Raw genomic sequence first — 13,216 nt, 5'->3', positions numbered from 1 at the left:
CCTTCCCATCTGTTTTGTATCTTAAATTCATCATATGAGTGAAGTCATGTGACATTTGTCTTTCTCTGACTAATTTCCCTTAGCGTGATACCCTCTAGTTCCATCCACGTAGTTGCAAATGGCAAGATTTCATTCTTTTTGATAGCTGAGTAATACTCCATTGTGTGTATATGTGTACACACACACACACACACACACACACACACACACACACCTTTATTCATTCATCTGTTGATGGACATTTGGGCTCTTTCCATACTTGGCTGTTGTTAGTAGCACTGCTATAAACATTGGGGTGTATGTGACCCTTCGAAACAGCACACCTGTATCCCTTGGATAAACATCTATAGTGCATTTGCTGGGTTGTAGGGTAGTTATGTTTTTAATTTTTTGAGGCACCTTCATACTGTTTTCCAGAGTGGCTGCACCAATTTGCATTCCCACCAACAGTGCAAAAGAGATCCTCTTTTTCCCCATCCTCACCAACATCTGTTGTTGCCTGAGCTGTTGAAGTTAGCTATTTTGACAGGTGTAAGGTGGTATCTCATTGTGGTTTTGATTTGTATTTCCCTGATGATGAGTGATGTGGAGCATTTTTTCATGTGTCGGTTGGCCATCTGGATGTTTTCTTTGGAGAAGTGTCTATTCATGTCTTTTGCCCATTTCTTCACTGGATTATTTGTTTTTTGGGTGTTGAGTTTCATAAGTTCTTTATAGATTTTGGATACTAACCCTCTATCTAATATGTCATTTGCAAATGTCTTCTCCTATTCCATCGGTTGCTTTCAGTTTTGCTAATTGTTTCCAGATGGATTACTTTAGTTGTCTTAATAAATTAATGACCTTTCTGTATCTTGGCAAGACATAGATGGGGATTTAGAAGTTTTGACTCTTTGTGATTTAAGGGGATGAAATTGACATTTTGCAGTTGTTGATACTGAGCCCTAGAGATGATATGCTAATAAGTACCATGCATTTTTTTTACCTGAATTTTTGAATGAGGTCTTTAGTCTTACATTTTTCTTTAATATTTATCTTTACTTGTATAAGTAATGGACTTTTTGTTACCGTGATTGTTATTGTGATTGGTATTCTATGATTAGGTCCTTGTGATTTGCTGATAGTAGTAAGGGAGTTGAGTAGTAATTAAACAGGTAATTTAGGAAAAACCTTTATAAAGATGTACCATTGATAGTTGACTATATCAAGATATTATCCTTAGTCACTTAATTTGTTAAGGTGTGTGTGTGTGTGTGTGTGTGTATGTGCGTGTGTGTGTGTGTGTGTGTGTGTGGTCTGTGTATAGATAATGTGGGTGTTGATACTGTGAGAAGTGATAGTTTATAGTGAAAAGCTGTTGGGGTTCAGAAAAATTACAATTTTTTTAAGAAGAATGGTGAACAAGTCTTTTCTAAGGTCTTTCCTAAGGTCTTTCCTTTATCAAGTCCCTGTTTCCCTGCCATAAATTTTAGTATGTTTATAAACCTCATACTTTTTTGACTTAATGTTCCTGATCCTGTCCAGTAGGGATATGCTGGATGGATTGAGAGAAATGAGTTACCCTTTCTAGTAACTGAATTTGATTAAAAGCATACATTTGAATGAGGGAGGAAGGGAATACTCATTGGAGTCTGTTGAGGAGTAGTGTTGACTAAGGGTCATTTGATTTTGGATGTTTGGTACAACCTATGGTAGTCAGTTATTACTGGGAGAAAGCAAGCAGTGGTAGTTGCTGGCTCAGCCCTTTCCAAATAGCCCCATTCTCGTGGTGCTGTTTCTTTATAGGTGATTGAAAGAAAATCCCCTATAATAGGAATCCCTAGAAGATGATCAGGATTTATTTTTGTTTTGGAGGGGGTAAGTTGGCTTTATGGTCAGACTCCTTGTTTCTTGAATCTGATGATAGTGTTCATTCCTACAAAGGGATTCTGAGGTCAAGTCTAGCTGATTTATGTATGGTTGGAACACTTTGGTGAGAGTAATAGAAGGAATGAATTAGCAATAGATGGTGAGAGCATTGGTGGAAGAAAGGAAGATAAGAAGGAAAAATACATGGTTTCAGTGATTGTAACATGTCCTTAGTGTTGTATAAGTGTGAAGGATACCTGTAAATTGAAAACAGTGTTTGGATTCTTTCAGTTGCTGGCAAGAGGAAAGCTGCCCTCCTTGAATATTGGACCAGTGGGGGTTGGTTAGGAATCAGAATTACTAACATTTACCTGCTACTTTGTCATTAACAGCAGTGTATGGGTTTCAGCCAGCTTTGCCATGTTAGATTCTCTGTGTCTTTTCTTGAGATGAATAGGCAGTATTGTGTCTTATGTTGAAATTACTGTGATTAGCAAGATGTGCTGATCAAATATGTTCATTATGCAGTTATTGGAATAGGTAGAGTTGTATATTTCTAGACGGTCTAGATTAAATCAGACTTTCTCCAACTTCAGTACACATGAGAATCACCTGGAGGGCCTGTACAGTTTGTGTCAGAGTTTCTGGTTCAGCAGTAGGTCAAGGTCTGAGAAGTTGACATATGCTGATAAGAAACAACTGAGTTTTATTCAGACAACAAATTGCCAGTATACATTTAAATTATGTACTTAATTTGAGGAAGTAAATTTCTTTTTGATAACGAATCAAGTACAAAAATATTCACCAAGTTCACATTGGATAAAAATGACCAATAAACAAAAATTTACAGAGAGCCATTAATGTTTAAAAAAAACATTTTAGAAGTAGATGTGATCTCTGAATAGTGTGTTGATTTTCTGGACCTCATAACTTCTGCCTAATACTTTTACTTTTGTGGGAAGATTTATCTGGTTTATGTTCTGTTGGTCACAGAACTGCATAACTTGAATTATTTGCATTATAGGCTTATGTTTGTGTTTGTGTGTTTAGACTTTATTTTTAAGTAATCTCTACACAGCAAAGAACTCAACCTTACAACCCTGAAATCAAGAGTTGTACACTCTACCAACTGAGCCAGCTAGGCACCCTAGTTTGGTTTTATTTTAAGCATCCACTTCTGTATCATTTTAAGTAGGCCAGAAACTGCCACTACCCATGAACTTCTGGGTGTTGAGTTTGGGGTTGAGTCTGTTTTCTGGGGAAATTTCAGTATAATATATTTTATTATAGCTTATCTGTGAATACTTTGGCAGCTGTATTTGGTTATTGATATCTGCTTTTTATAATGGTGCTTATTTATGGGAATAGTGTTAATAACGGACTGTCTGTGTTTACTTATAAACATCGAAAAGTAGCCAGGGATTTATCCAAGCTTGAAAATGCTGAAGAATATAGTTATAGGTCAAATCAGAGTCATTCCCCCATGATATAGCAAATAAAGAACTGAGAATTGGAACGAGGTGACTTTTTTTCCTGTGGCTTGGAGTGAAGAAGAAATTACATAAGATATTTTAAAATTGTGACATGATTTCTGAAAATTAGTTAATGCAGTGAAATTGGTTTTCTTATTTTTGAATAAGAATATTTGGGGAATTTTTCTTAATTACATCTTGTATAAGGTATAACCTTCTCTAGTGAGATTGTCTGGACAATGGTTTTGTATTTGAAATAGATGGAGTGTTTTTTTCAACTGAGTGAATGATGGCCCTATGTGATGGCAAAGTAATAGAAATATTTCATCCCTCAAAGATTGCTGAAGTCACAGTGAAGAAACAATGCATAAAAACCCCGGTTTAACTAATAATATTTTTCTTTGTCTAAGATTATAGCATGATTCATAAACATGGTTATAAGAAGGCATAGTAGACTTAATTTTCTCATATTCTTCCCTTATAGGGAGAGCAAAGCATATTAATGCTTCGCTAGAAAGTCTTGGTGTCCTTACTGTTGTATCTCCCAAGACCTGGCATAATAATTGGCATCTGGTAGAAGTTTGGATAGTTAGTAATTTTTGTTATATTGGTATATTGTTATCATAGTTATGTGTTGAATTAATGCATAAATGAACAAAAGACACAAGAAATTTTCCTTTTATGTATAGGCAAAGTGTGGCTTCAGTTTAAAGCTCAAATTTCTCATGTTTTATAATGGTTTGAGTCACAAAACACTGGCATTTTTTGTACTACTTTGCTGAGGGTACACAATTATTTTTTTTTATTAAATTTTTTTTAATGTTTATTTTTGAGAGAGACAGAGACAGAATGTGAGTGGGTTAGGGGCAGAGAGAGAGGGAGACACAGAATCTGAAGCAGGCTCCAGGCTCTGAGCTGTCAGCACAGAGCCCGACGGGGGACTCGAACTCATGAGCTGCGAGATCATGACCTGAGCCAAAGTCGGGCACTCAACCGACTGAGCCACCCAGGTGCCCCCACAAAATTATCTTAAACTCAACTTGATTACTCTGTTAATTAGAGAGTGCCAAATTTTTTGGGGGGGCATGGAGGAAAGAGAAAATGTATTCCTTAAGGTTGTCTACTTTTTTATTGGGTACTTACACCTGTTTCAGTATAGCACACAGGAGAATAAATCTTCTATGTTTAAATTTTTCAAAAAGGACATTTTCAGTTGAACTTACATTTGTGCAAATTTCTTAGAAATCAGGAGAACATTGTTGAGGAGTATATGACCGTTTACTTGTCAGTATGTAACAGTACTTGGCCAGATAAAAATGTGAAAATGTATCATTATTTTGGTTGGCAAAATTTATTGGCTCTTTATTCTCTTGGTTTTAGTAATGTACACAAACATCTCCTACAGCCCTGTAAAAGAAAAGACTTGGAACAATTGTATTCAAAATGACAAAACATGTACAGATAATTCAAAGAAGAAGATACTGGCAAGTAAGCATGTGAAATGTCTCCGAATCATTCATAAACACCCTTTAAAAATCATTGTATGATCATTTGAATCAATTTTACATAGATGTAAAAAGGTGATACCAACTAGGTGAGAAAGTGGGTGTCATTCGTGGACATAAATGGAACCCAAGAAACATGGACAAGGATTTCATTCAGAAACATAGAAAATTTATTGGACAATAGACAACTGTTCAAGCTCCATTAGATAGCAGTTCTGAAGCTACCTTTCTAGATGACTTTTGTTGTTGTAATTGTCGTATTTTAACTGTATTAAAGCTTCTAACTGATCCCCTTACTTCTAGCTTCAGATTCTCTGTTTCATCTGTCTGCCAGAGCAGTATTTGGGAAAGATATGACAAACCAAGTCACATTTCTTCAAAAATCTGCATTTGGCATGTTTTTAAGAGTATTAGAGATAAGCAATAATCAGAGAAGAGGACAAAGATTATATAAACTGATAATAGAGGATCTTTTGCCACTGTCAAAACTGGAAATTTGCCACTTTAAGTCACTGAACATTTGGATTCCTAAATTTTGTGCCCTAAGACTCCCCTGATATGAATCTTACGAAATTTGTGCAGCAATAAACAATGTGATTATAATCCAAGATGATTTAGGATACTGTGCAAACGTTTTTGCCACTGACGTGAACAGGAGAGTATATCCTGAGAGCCTCTGCATTGATCAGATTGTAGTTTTCAAATTTTTCTGGAGTATCCTGAGCAATTATACTTATGGACTGCTATGAAGCCTGAACATCATGCTGATTCAAGGGGTCTTTGACCAGGACCTTCCTGTAGAGACACTCCCTAGATCTTGTACTCTATATTTATTTCATGGTCCAACATGATTAGCACAGCATCTCTAATTCCAAATTACTCCCCAGAATGCAAATGTATGAAGTTATCTACTGAATTGAAAATAGTTTCAAGTGAATGGAACTTGTAGTGTTGGTTTGGAATGGACAATCTCAAGTAAATATAAGACAGCATTCTAGGAATATATGGAACGAAAGGGAAGGACAACACATCCCAACTTGAGCTAGAAGCTTCACCAACTACAAAATCACAGAGAAAATAGAGATATATACTGTCCTGAAATTCATCTTGCTTTTCAAATATTTATATTTCATTGGCAATCTTTGGATTTGGTAAAAATCTCAGTATTTTTTTTTTTGGTGTGGATTACCAATTTACCATAAAAATATTTACTAGTAAGAGCCTTGTATACGTGACTTTAATACATACATGATAAACACAAATATTTTCTTTTTTTTCTTCACCTCACACACCATTTTAGGAATGTAAACTTATTGACTAATTACTGGACATATATAGCTTAAAAATAAATGCTTAAGAAAATTGTGATTGGGTAATGGTATTGAAATCAATATAAAATACTCAGTGAAGGATGAATATATATGAACTGTTCTTTGGATGTTAGTGAAAAGAATGAAATTCAACATGTAATAGTTTATTGTATTTTATTCTTTCTTTGCTTTATATTTCTTGCACTCTGATGCTCAAGCACAGAGACTACAATTATAAACAAATCTATTGTTTTTAAAAATGGTTGCTGTGATAATAGAGCTGGTTTCCTAGGTAAGTTTTTAAAAGCATGTTTGGTAAAACTGCCTTCTGGAAAAGATTTTAGAAAGGAATGAGGCCATTTTGTAAAGATACACACAATTCTATATTCATTGTTTCAATGTTTATGGATAAGGGGAGAGGAAATGGACATGAGGAATGTTTAATATATTAATCAGGAAAAAAGGCACTAGTTATTAATGTTTATTTTGAGAATATACTGTATGAAATAACTAAATATAATTGCATTGTGACTTTAAGGTATTGCGATTGCTAACATTTAGAAGAAATATTTTTAATACATGATTATAAAAATAGAACTGTTAGAATACCTTTGAATGATACACATTTAGAATCATTTCATTGAATGATTTTTGAGAGGCTTTTGGTGCGGGGCAAGGATTGTTCTGTATGCAGCTGTTACACAAGAAATTTTATTAAGGCTGTTCTGTGTGGTTGTAGATGTTATTCTGTAAATATTTGTTAATATCTTTATGGTATGTTAATGTTTCTATGGTATGAGATTTAATTCCCATGATGGAATTACTGCATAAGAGTCCAGCTTCTATGCATGTTTAGGATTTGATGGGCTTTTTTATTGCTATGTATATAATGGAAAAAGTACTGTGTTAAACCATCCTATTAATCATGGAGATGACTGATATTTGGGGCATTTTAAATGTTAGAATATAATTTTGGTTGTCGAGAGGAGTTTCTAGACTGCCTTATTTGTAGTAGGCAAATAAAAACAGAATTTAGAAGGTAGAGAATAGGGAATTTTGGAGGGCTATACGTGTATGCATATGTGCAGAAACAGTTCTTGAACAGCCTAGAGGCTTTACTCGATGCTCAGAAGTTGGGAATCGACATATATCCTATTAATCCTGTCATGTTAAATAGGTGTAGTTTGTTGTTGTTTTTTTCCAATAGAATTGTTAAATTGCCTCAACATTAATTCCTTTTCAGTAATATTGTTATACTTTTTGTTAAAGTGTTATATACAATGTAATGTTCTTTACCATCTAATTCTCTACCTACATAGACATCACTGTAAATACATATCAACTTATATGGATAGACATTTTTGTTTGACAAAAATGATACTATATCTAGCCTCTGTGTTCATTGGATTATTAGGCTCAAATTGTAGGGTGGAATAAATGTGCAGTGTCTAGTATAATATCTCACATTGTTTTTTATAGAAGATTCATCATAGTGGAAATGTCATTTTAACTGTGGCTCTGCCTTTGTTTATGGTTTTTAGATATGTTTGTATGCAAATAGGAAATACAGTTACTAGAAAAATCTCTACATGTGGTTAAACATAATAGGTTAGAAAAGTTTTTATTTGCCAGTGTAATTTGACTTTTAATAACTGAATTGTTCTTGCTTTAAAATACTACATAAAATAGTATAGGTGATTTACAAGTTTTTGTTAGAGATGTTTGTAATGGTCTGTCAAATCTATGTTCTTAAAAGGATGGCCTGATCAAAGAAAAGTTTTATATAATGTGTATATAATTAGACACAGTTATTATGTTTTCTTAAAGCCGAGGAATAATTATATCAGCATGTTTTGTAAATATGTAGAATGAAAAATTTTCATAACAGCTGTCAGATTATGTCTAAGTAAATAATTGAGCAGCTGAAGTTCAGGATATTTTGTTAGATTGTTCTGTGTGTAAAACAGGATAAAATAATTTTTACTTTAAACTTTTAATCCTTAATTTTACAGGGGTTGCATTCATATACATATGTATATATACCCACAGGTGTATTGTATATGTATATATAAGACAACTGTTTATTAAAAATTATACAATAGGAACACCTTTTGGCCAAATAATTATCACTCGGCTTTAATCTGTTTTTTGTGTTGTTTGATGGTGGATAATACAGGGTGTTGTTCATGAGCTTTAGTTGCCGGAGGATACCGTTAAATGACTAGTTAAGTTATAGACCGACGTTAGTTTTTGTTTTAGAATATCTGCATAGGATTTGCTGATTGCGTATATTTTTTGGATATCAATTTGAGAGACAATGTAAAAAAACACTTTACTTTGACAAATTGAATTACTACACCATGTCTATTTGGGATGTATTTGGTGATAGGGATTATATTATTTTGTTTTGCGTATAGGAGGTAAGTGTCATTTTATAAATCATTTTTAGATATATAATTTCTGTCAGTATTTTTGGAAGTATATTTTTATTGAAATATTAAAGGTAGAATCATTGATTATAGATGTAGTAGAGCATCTTCAAGCATTAGGTTTTATTTTGATGTTTTTTCTTTCTGTATTCTTTATTTCAGTTCTTTAAGTTTATTTAAATTCCAGTTCGTTAACATACAGTGTAATATTAGTTTCAGGTGCACAATTTAGGATTCAGCTATTCCATACAACACCCAGTGCTCATCACACATGCACTCCTTTAATTCCCATCACCTATTTAACTCCTCCCCCACCCACCTCCCCTCTGGTAACCCTCAGCTTGTTCTATATTGTTAGGAGTCTGTTTCTTGGTTTGCCTCTCTCTCTGTGGCTTTGAGATTTTTTAGTTAGACATTCATTGTTAAAGTACAGAAATTATTGCCATTCATATTTTAAATATGAAATGAGTAATTTCTTATACTGAACTTTTTTTTATGCTTGTAGACATGAAATAGTAAAATAAGTCTCTGCTGTTATGATTTATAGACTTCTGTGTATGTAGTTTTTGATAAAATATTTATTTCTAGATATACAGACATTGCTGATAAACATGTTTAAATATCAAACTTATAAAAATCAATATAATTAGTTTCTCTGCATGTTCAGTGGTTGTGAGAGAATGGATGGGGTGGTGGATGTTTTCCATTCTCATCAGTAATGTAAGATTCTTTGGCTTTGAATCTATTTTTTGGTTTATAGAGATAGTGAACATCATGTATGTTACAGTCATGCTGTTGGTAAACTATAAGTTTGACATATTTCAGAATTATTTTAAGAATTTCTTATGGATGGCACTTTGTGGTTTGTTGTTAAACACTGGTATTTATAATAGTTATAGCATTTGACTTAGGAAGTATATAGAAATGTTGGTAAACAAAATGATAGAAGGTAGAAACCGTTTTCTTTTGAGGATGTTGTTCACCTTTGTGTAGGATTCCATGGAATGCTGGGATTATTAAAGACAATTTATTTGAAAATTGGGTTAAAAGCTTCTGAGCCTTATTTTTGTTATGTTTGTGTGTACACACACGTATATAGTCAGGAAAGAGGGTGGTTAAAAGTTCATTGCCTCACATATTTCATTTAGAAGAAAAATTAGACTTCAATAGTTAAATTGTGCCCATTTTATATAAAAATATTTCTACTTATTAAGGGACATGAGGTATATCTTATTTTCTCAGATGTACTGAGGTTCTTGATGAAATTCATTTTACTAAAGAAAATTTTTCAGAATCTAAATTACGCAGTTCTGTGTTTATTTGTTACACAGCAGTAAGACAACTTCGGAAATAATAGGCAAGTGAAACATTTGGTTTTAAGCATCTAATTTTTCCAGATGTATTCATAGTGTTACAGTATAATTTTGTAAACATTTTCATTGTAAATGTGTTAGGACTATTGTCTTTTAAAGTTGTCATGGCAAGGAAATTGATCACTGATAAATAGGGTCTTGGAGCTATGCAATATTTATCATACACTCATTTTGTTGAGAGAAATAGAAAAGATTATGCATTTAACCCATTCTCATAGTAGAATAGTATGCCATTGTATAAGTATAAACTGTATATTAAAAAACATACACCATGTAAATTCATTTGATGTTACAAGGTGTATTGTAATGTATTTCATTTGGAGCTTCCCTAGTATATGTACCTTACATTATTCTTGTGTTAAGATATTTTTTAGAGCAGATCTAGATCGGTTCATAGCAAAATTGAGGGGAAGGTACAGAGATTTGCCATCTAGCTCCTGCCCCAGCACATGCGTAATCCCCATCATTATTCACACAGCACATGCATAATCAGTCCCATTATCATCATACCATACCAGAGTTACTTACCATTTGTTCCTGCTGATGAATTTACATCAATACCTCATAATTACCCAAAGTCCATAGTTTTTCATGGTTAACTCTTGGTATTGTACATTTCGTGGGTTTGGACAAATGTATTATGACATGTATCCATCATGGTATTATGCAGAATGTTTTCATTGTCCTAAAAATCCTCTGTGCTTCACCTATTCATATCTTCCCCATATTTATTTTTATTGTTAACATTGGAGATATAAATGACTTTGTTAAAGAGATTTTATACTACCTCTTGGAACTATACACAATTCTGTATGTGTTCCTTTGGTTGCATGACAATATTCAAGACAACTTTGTAAATAATAGATACAAGGTTTTAGTTTTTAACATCTAGTCTTTTCTAGATGTGTAGAGTCTCACAACGTATAATTTTGTAAATAATTCATTGTAAACTTTCATAGTTTCATTGTTATCAAGTGTTTTAATAGCAGTGCAATTGATAACAATTTTCTTGATAACAAGTTTCTTGAGCTATTGCCAATTTTGGTATCAGAAAGAGAAAGTTACTAAAAAGGTGTACTGTTACTCTTGCATTCTCTAAAAGAAAATTTTACATTTTAATCACTGTTTAGTCCTTGTATTATACATTAAAAAACCTAAGTCCTAATTTTGTATTGTATTGCTATACAACTATTAAACTTACAGTTGTATTGCTGATTATGTATTTTAATCATAGCAAGTCTGTTTTATGAGAAATGTTGTCCCTCTTTGAGCTCTTCAGTTTTGTATTTAACTGAACAGAATGAAAATATTCAAGACAACTTTGTAAATAACAAATACATCATTTAAAAATACCTAGTGTTTTTAGATGCATGGTATTTCACAAAGTATAAATTTGTAAATATTTCATTATTGTAAAATACCATAAGTTGTCTTTTGTAAGTGTTGGCAGTGTAATAAGTAATTAACAATTGTTCTCTTAGGGTTATATAACATTTTGGTGTTAAGTGGGTTTTTTGGGGAGAGGGATAGATATATCACCTTCCTTTTCTTCAGATTGTTAGGTTTTTATGTATAAGAAAATAATAGATTTTATACTTAAACAAAATATCCCAGGATGATTTTTACCTTTAGAAAGAGGAAAGAATACGTGAGAAGGAAACTGTCTTTTTTAAATCACAGATATATTTGTGGAAGATATTCTTACTGTTGTTACTTTGCTATGCTATATAAATCTACTTTTTGTAAATTTATATGTGTATACATGCATATACATACATGTTATAAATGTTAATACATATGTGCACATGTACATTTAGTTTTAGGAGTATAAATATGATAGTACTCTCATTAGCTTATTGCTTTGCATTTTATTTTTGGAATACTATGGAAATATTCAAATCTAAACTTAAATAGTTCCATAATCCTGCTTCATGTTATATCTAAATGTATGTATTTAAAAATATTTTTTAATGTTTATTTTTGAGAGAGAGAGCATGAGTGAGGGAGGGGCGGAGAGAGAGGGACACACAGATCTGAAGCAGGCTCTAGGCTCTGGGCTGTCATCAGCACAGACCCTAACTCGGGGCTCGAACCCATTAACTGAGATCATGACCTGAGCCGAAGTCAGACGCTCAACTGACTGAGCCACTCAGGTGCCCCTAAGTGTGTTATTTTTAATATAAAATGATTAACTCCATATGTGTTTGTTTTCTAATCTGTTACCATATATAGACATCTGAATGAAAATAAAACTTCTGTGCTTATGAATATTTTATTCTAAGACCTTTTTAAAAATTTCCAGTGTTTGCTTATATTTGTATGTTATGTGATAATCAGAAACAAAAGTCAAAAATGTTCAACTCAGTAGCCAATAATAAATTATGAACATTTTTGGAAGAAAATTGACCTATAAATTAAGGTATAAATCAGTATTTTTTTTGAATAGCAGTTTGGCCATAATAATTGAAATTCAAGTGTGTAAACATTTAAAATGGTGTTACTTGCTGCTGGGAATTTATTCCACATCTCAAATTTACACTGAAGTATGTTATACATTGAGTATAAATAATAGTTGAGCATCTGAAATATACCTCAACAAAAGATCATAATGGTTGTAGCTTATTCATCATATGAATATAATTTAGACACTGGAACATGGTCTGATACAAAAGGGTGTTTTGTGTGGATATTTAAAATTATGCCAGTTTTTGAACAAACATCAACTAATAGTGTGTTTACAGAGGTTTGAGCATATGCCTTGTTCTAATTGGAAATGTCAATCATTACTGTTCCTGAGGAATGTAATTATTCTGACATGATTATAGAGTTAAGTAATGCTGACTGATCAGTGTTATAATGAATATTTTAGCATTATTAAAAATTTTGTACATGTGTACATTAAGTAGTAAAATACTGTCTTATTATTTATATATTGCTACTTGACAATCTGAAATTAACATATTAATTGTTAGAAAGGTGTCTGGAAGAATGGATGGCAAAATTATAACATTACTGTACAGAGAGATGGGAATGGAAGACTGCTTCTACTTCCTGCATTTTGAATTTTAAAGGTATTTCAAAAGGAACATCTAAACAGCAAAAAGGGGATTTTAAAGATACATCCAGTTTATGCCTGCCTTTCATCCTTGCCTATCAATATCTGGCGAGTATTGGGCTATTGTATCCAGTTTTGTATTCCCAGTGGCCATTATGAATTGTTTGTGAGTGATCATGAAGAGCATGTGGTTTAGAGACTCTAATGCAGCAGAGAGTTTTACA

General features: G+C 32.7%; 1 non-coding gene across 1 annotated transcript; it reads left to right on the top strand.

Moving 5' to 3' along the window:
- The first annotated feature begins 1,865 nt into the window (after positions 1–1,865).
- On the top strand, positions 1,866–1,936 carry LOC125910634 (small nucleolar RNA SNORD108). The gene has a single exon (XR_007454129.1). It is a non-coding gene; the product is annotated as a small nucleolar RNA SNORD108 (small nucleolar RNA).
- The last annotated feature ends 11,280 nt before the right edge of the window (positions 1,937–13,216 follow it).

This window comes from Panthera uncia (genome assembly GCF_023721935.1).
Source record: "Panthera uncia isolate 11264 chromosome B3 unlocalized genomic scaffold, Puncia_PCG_1.0 HiC_scaffold_1, whole genome shotgun sequence".
In the NCBI taxonomy this organism is placed as follows: Eukaryota; Metazoa; Chordata; class Mammalia; order Carnivora; family Felidae; genus Panthera; species Panthera uncia.
This window is presented reverse-complemented; position numbering and strand designations above follow the sequence as displayed.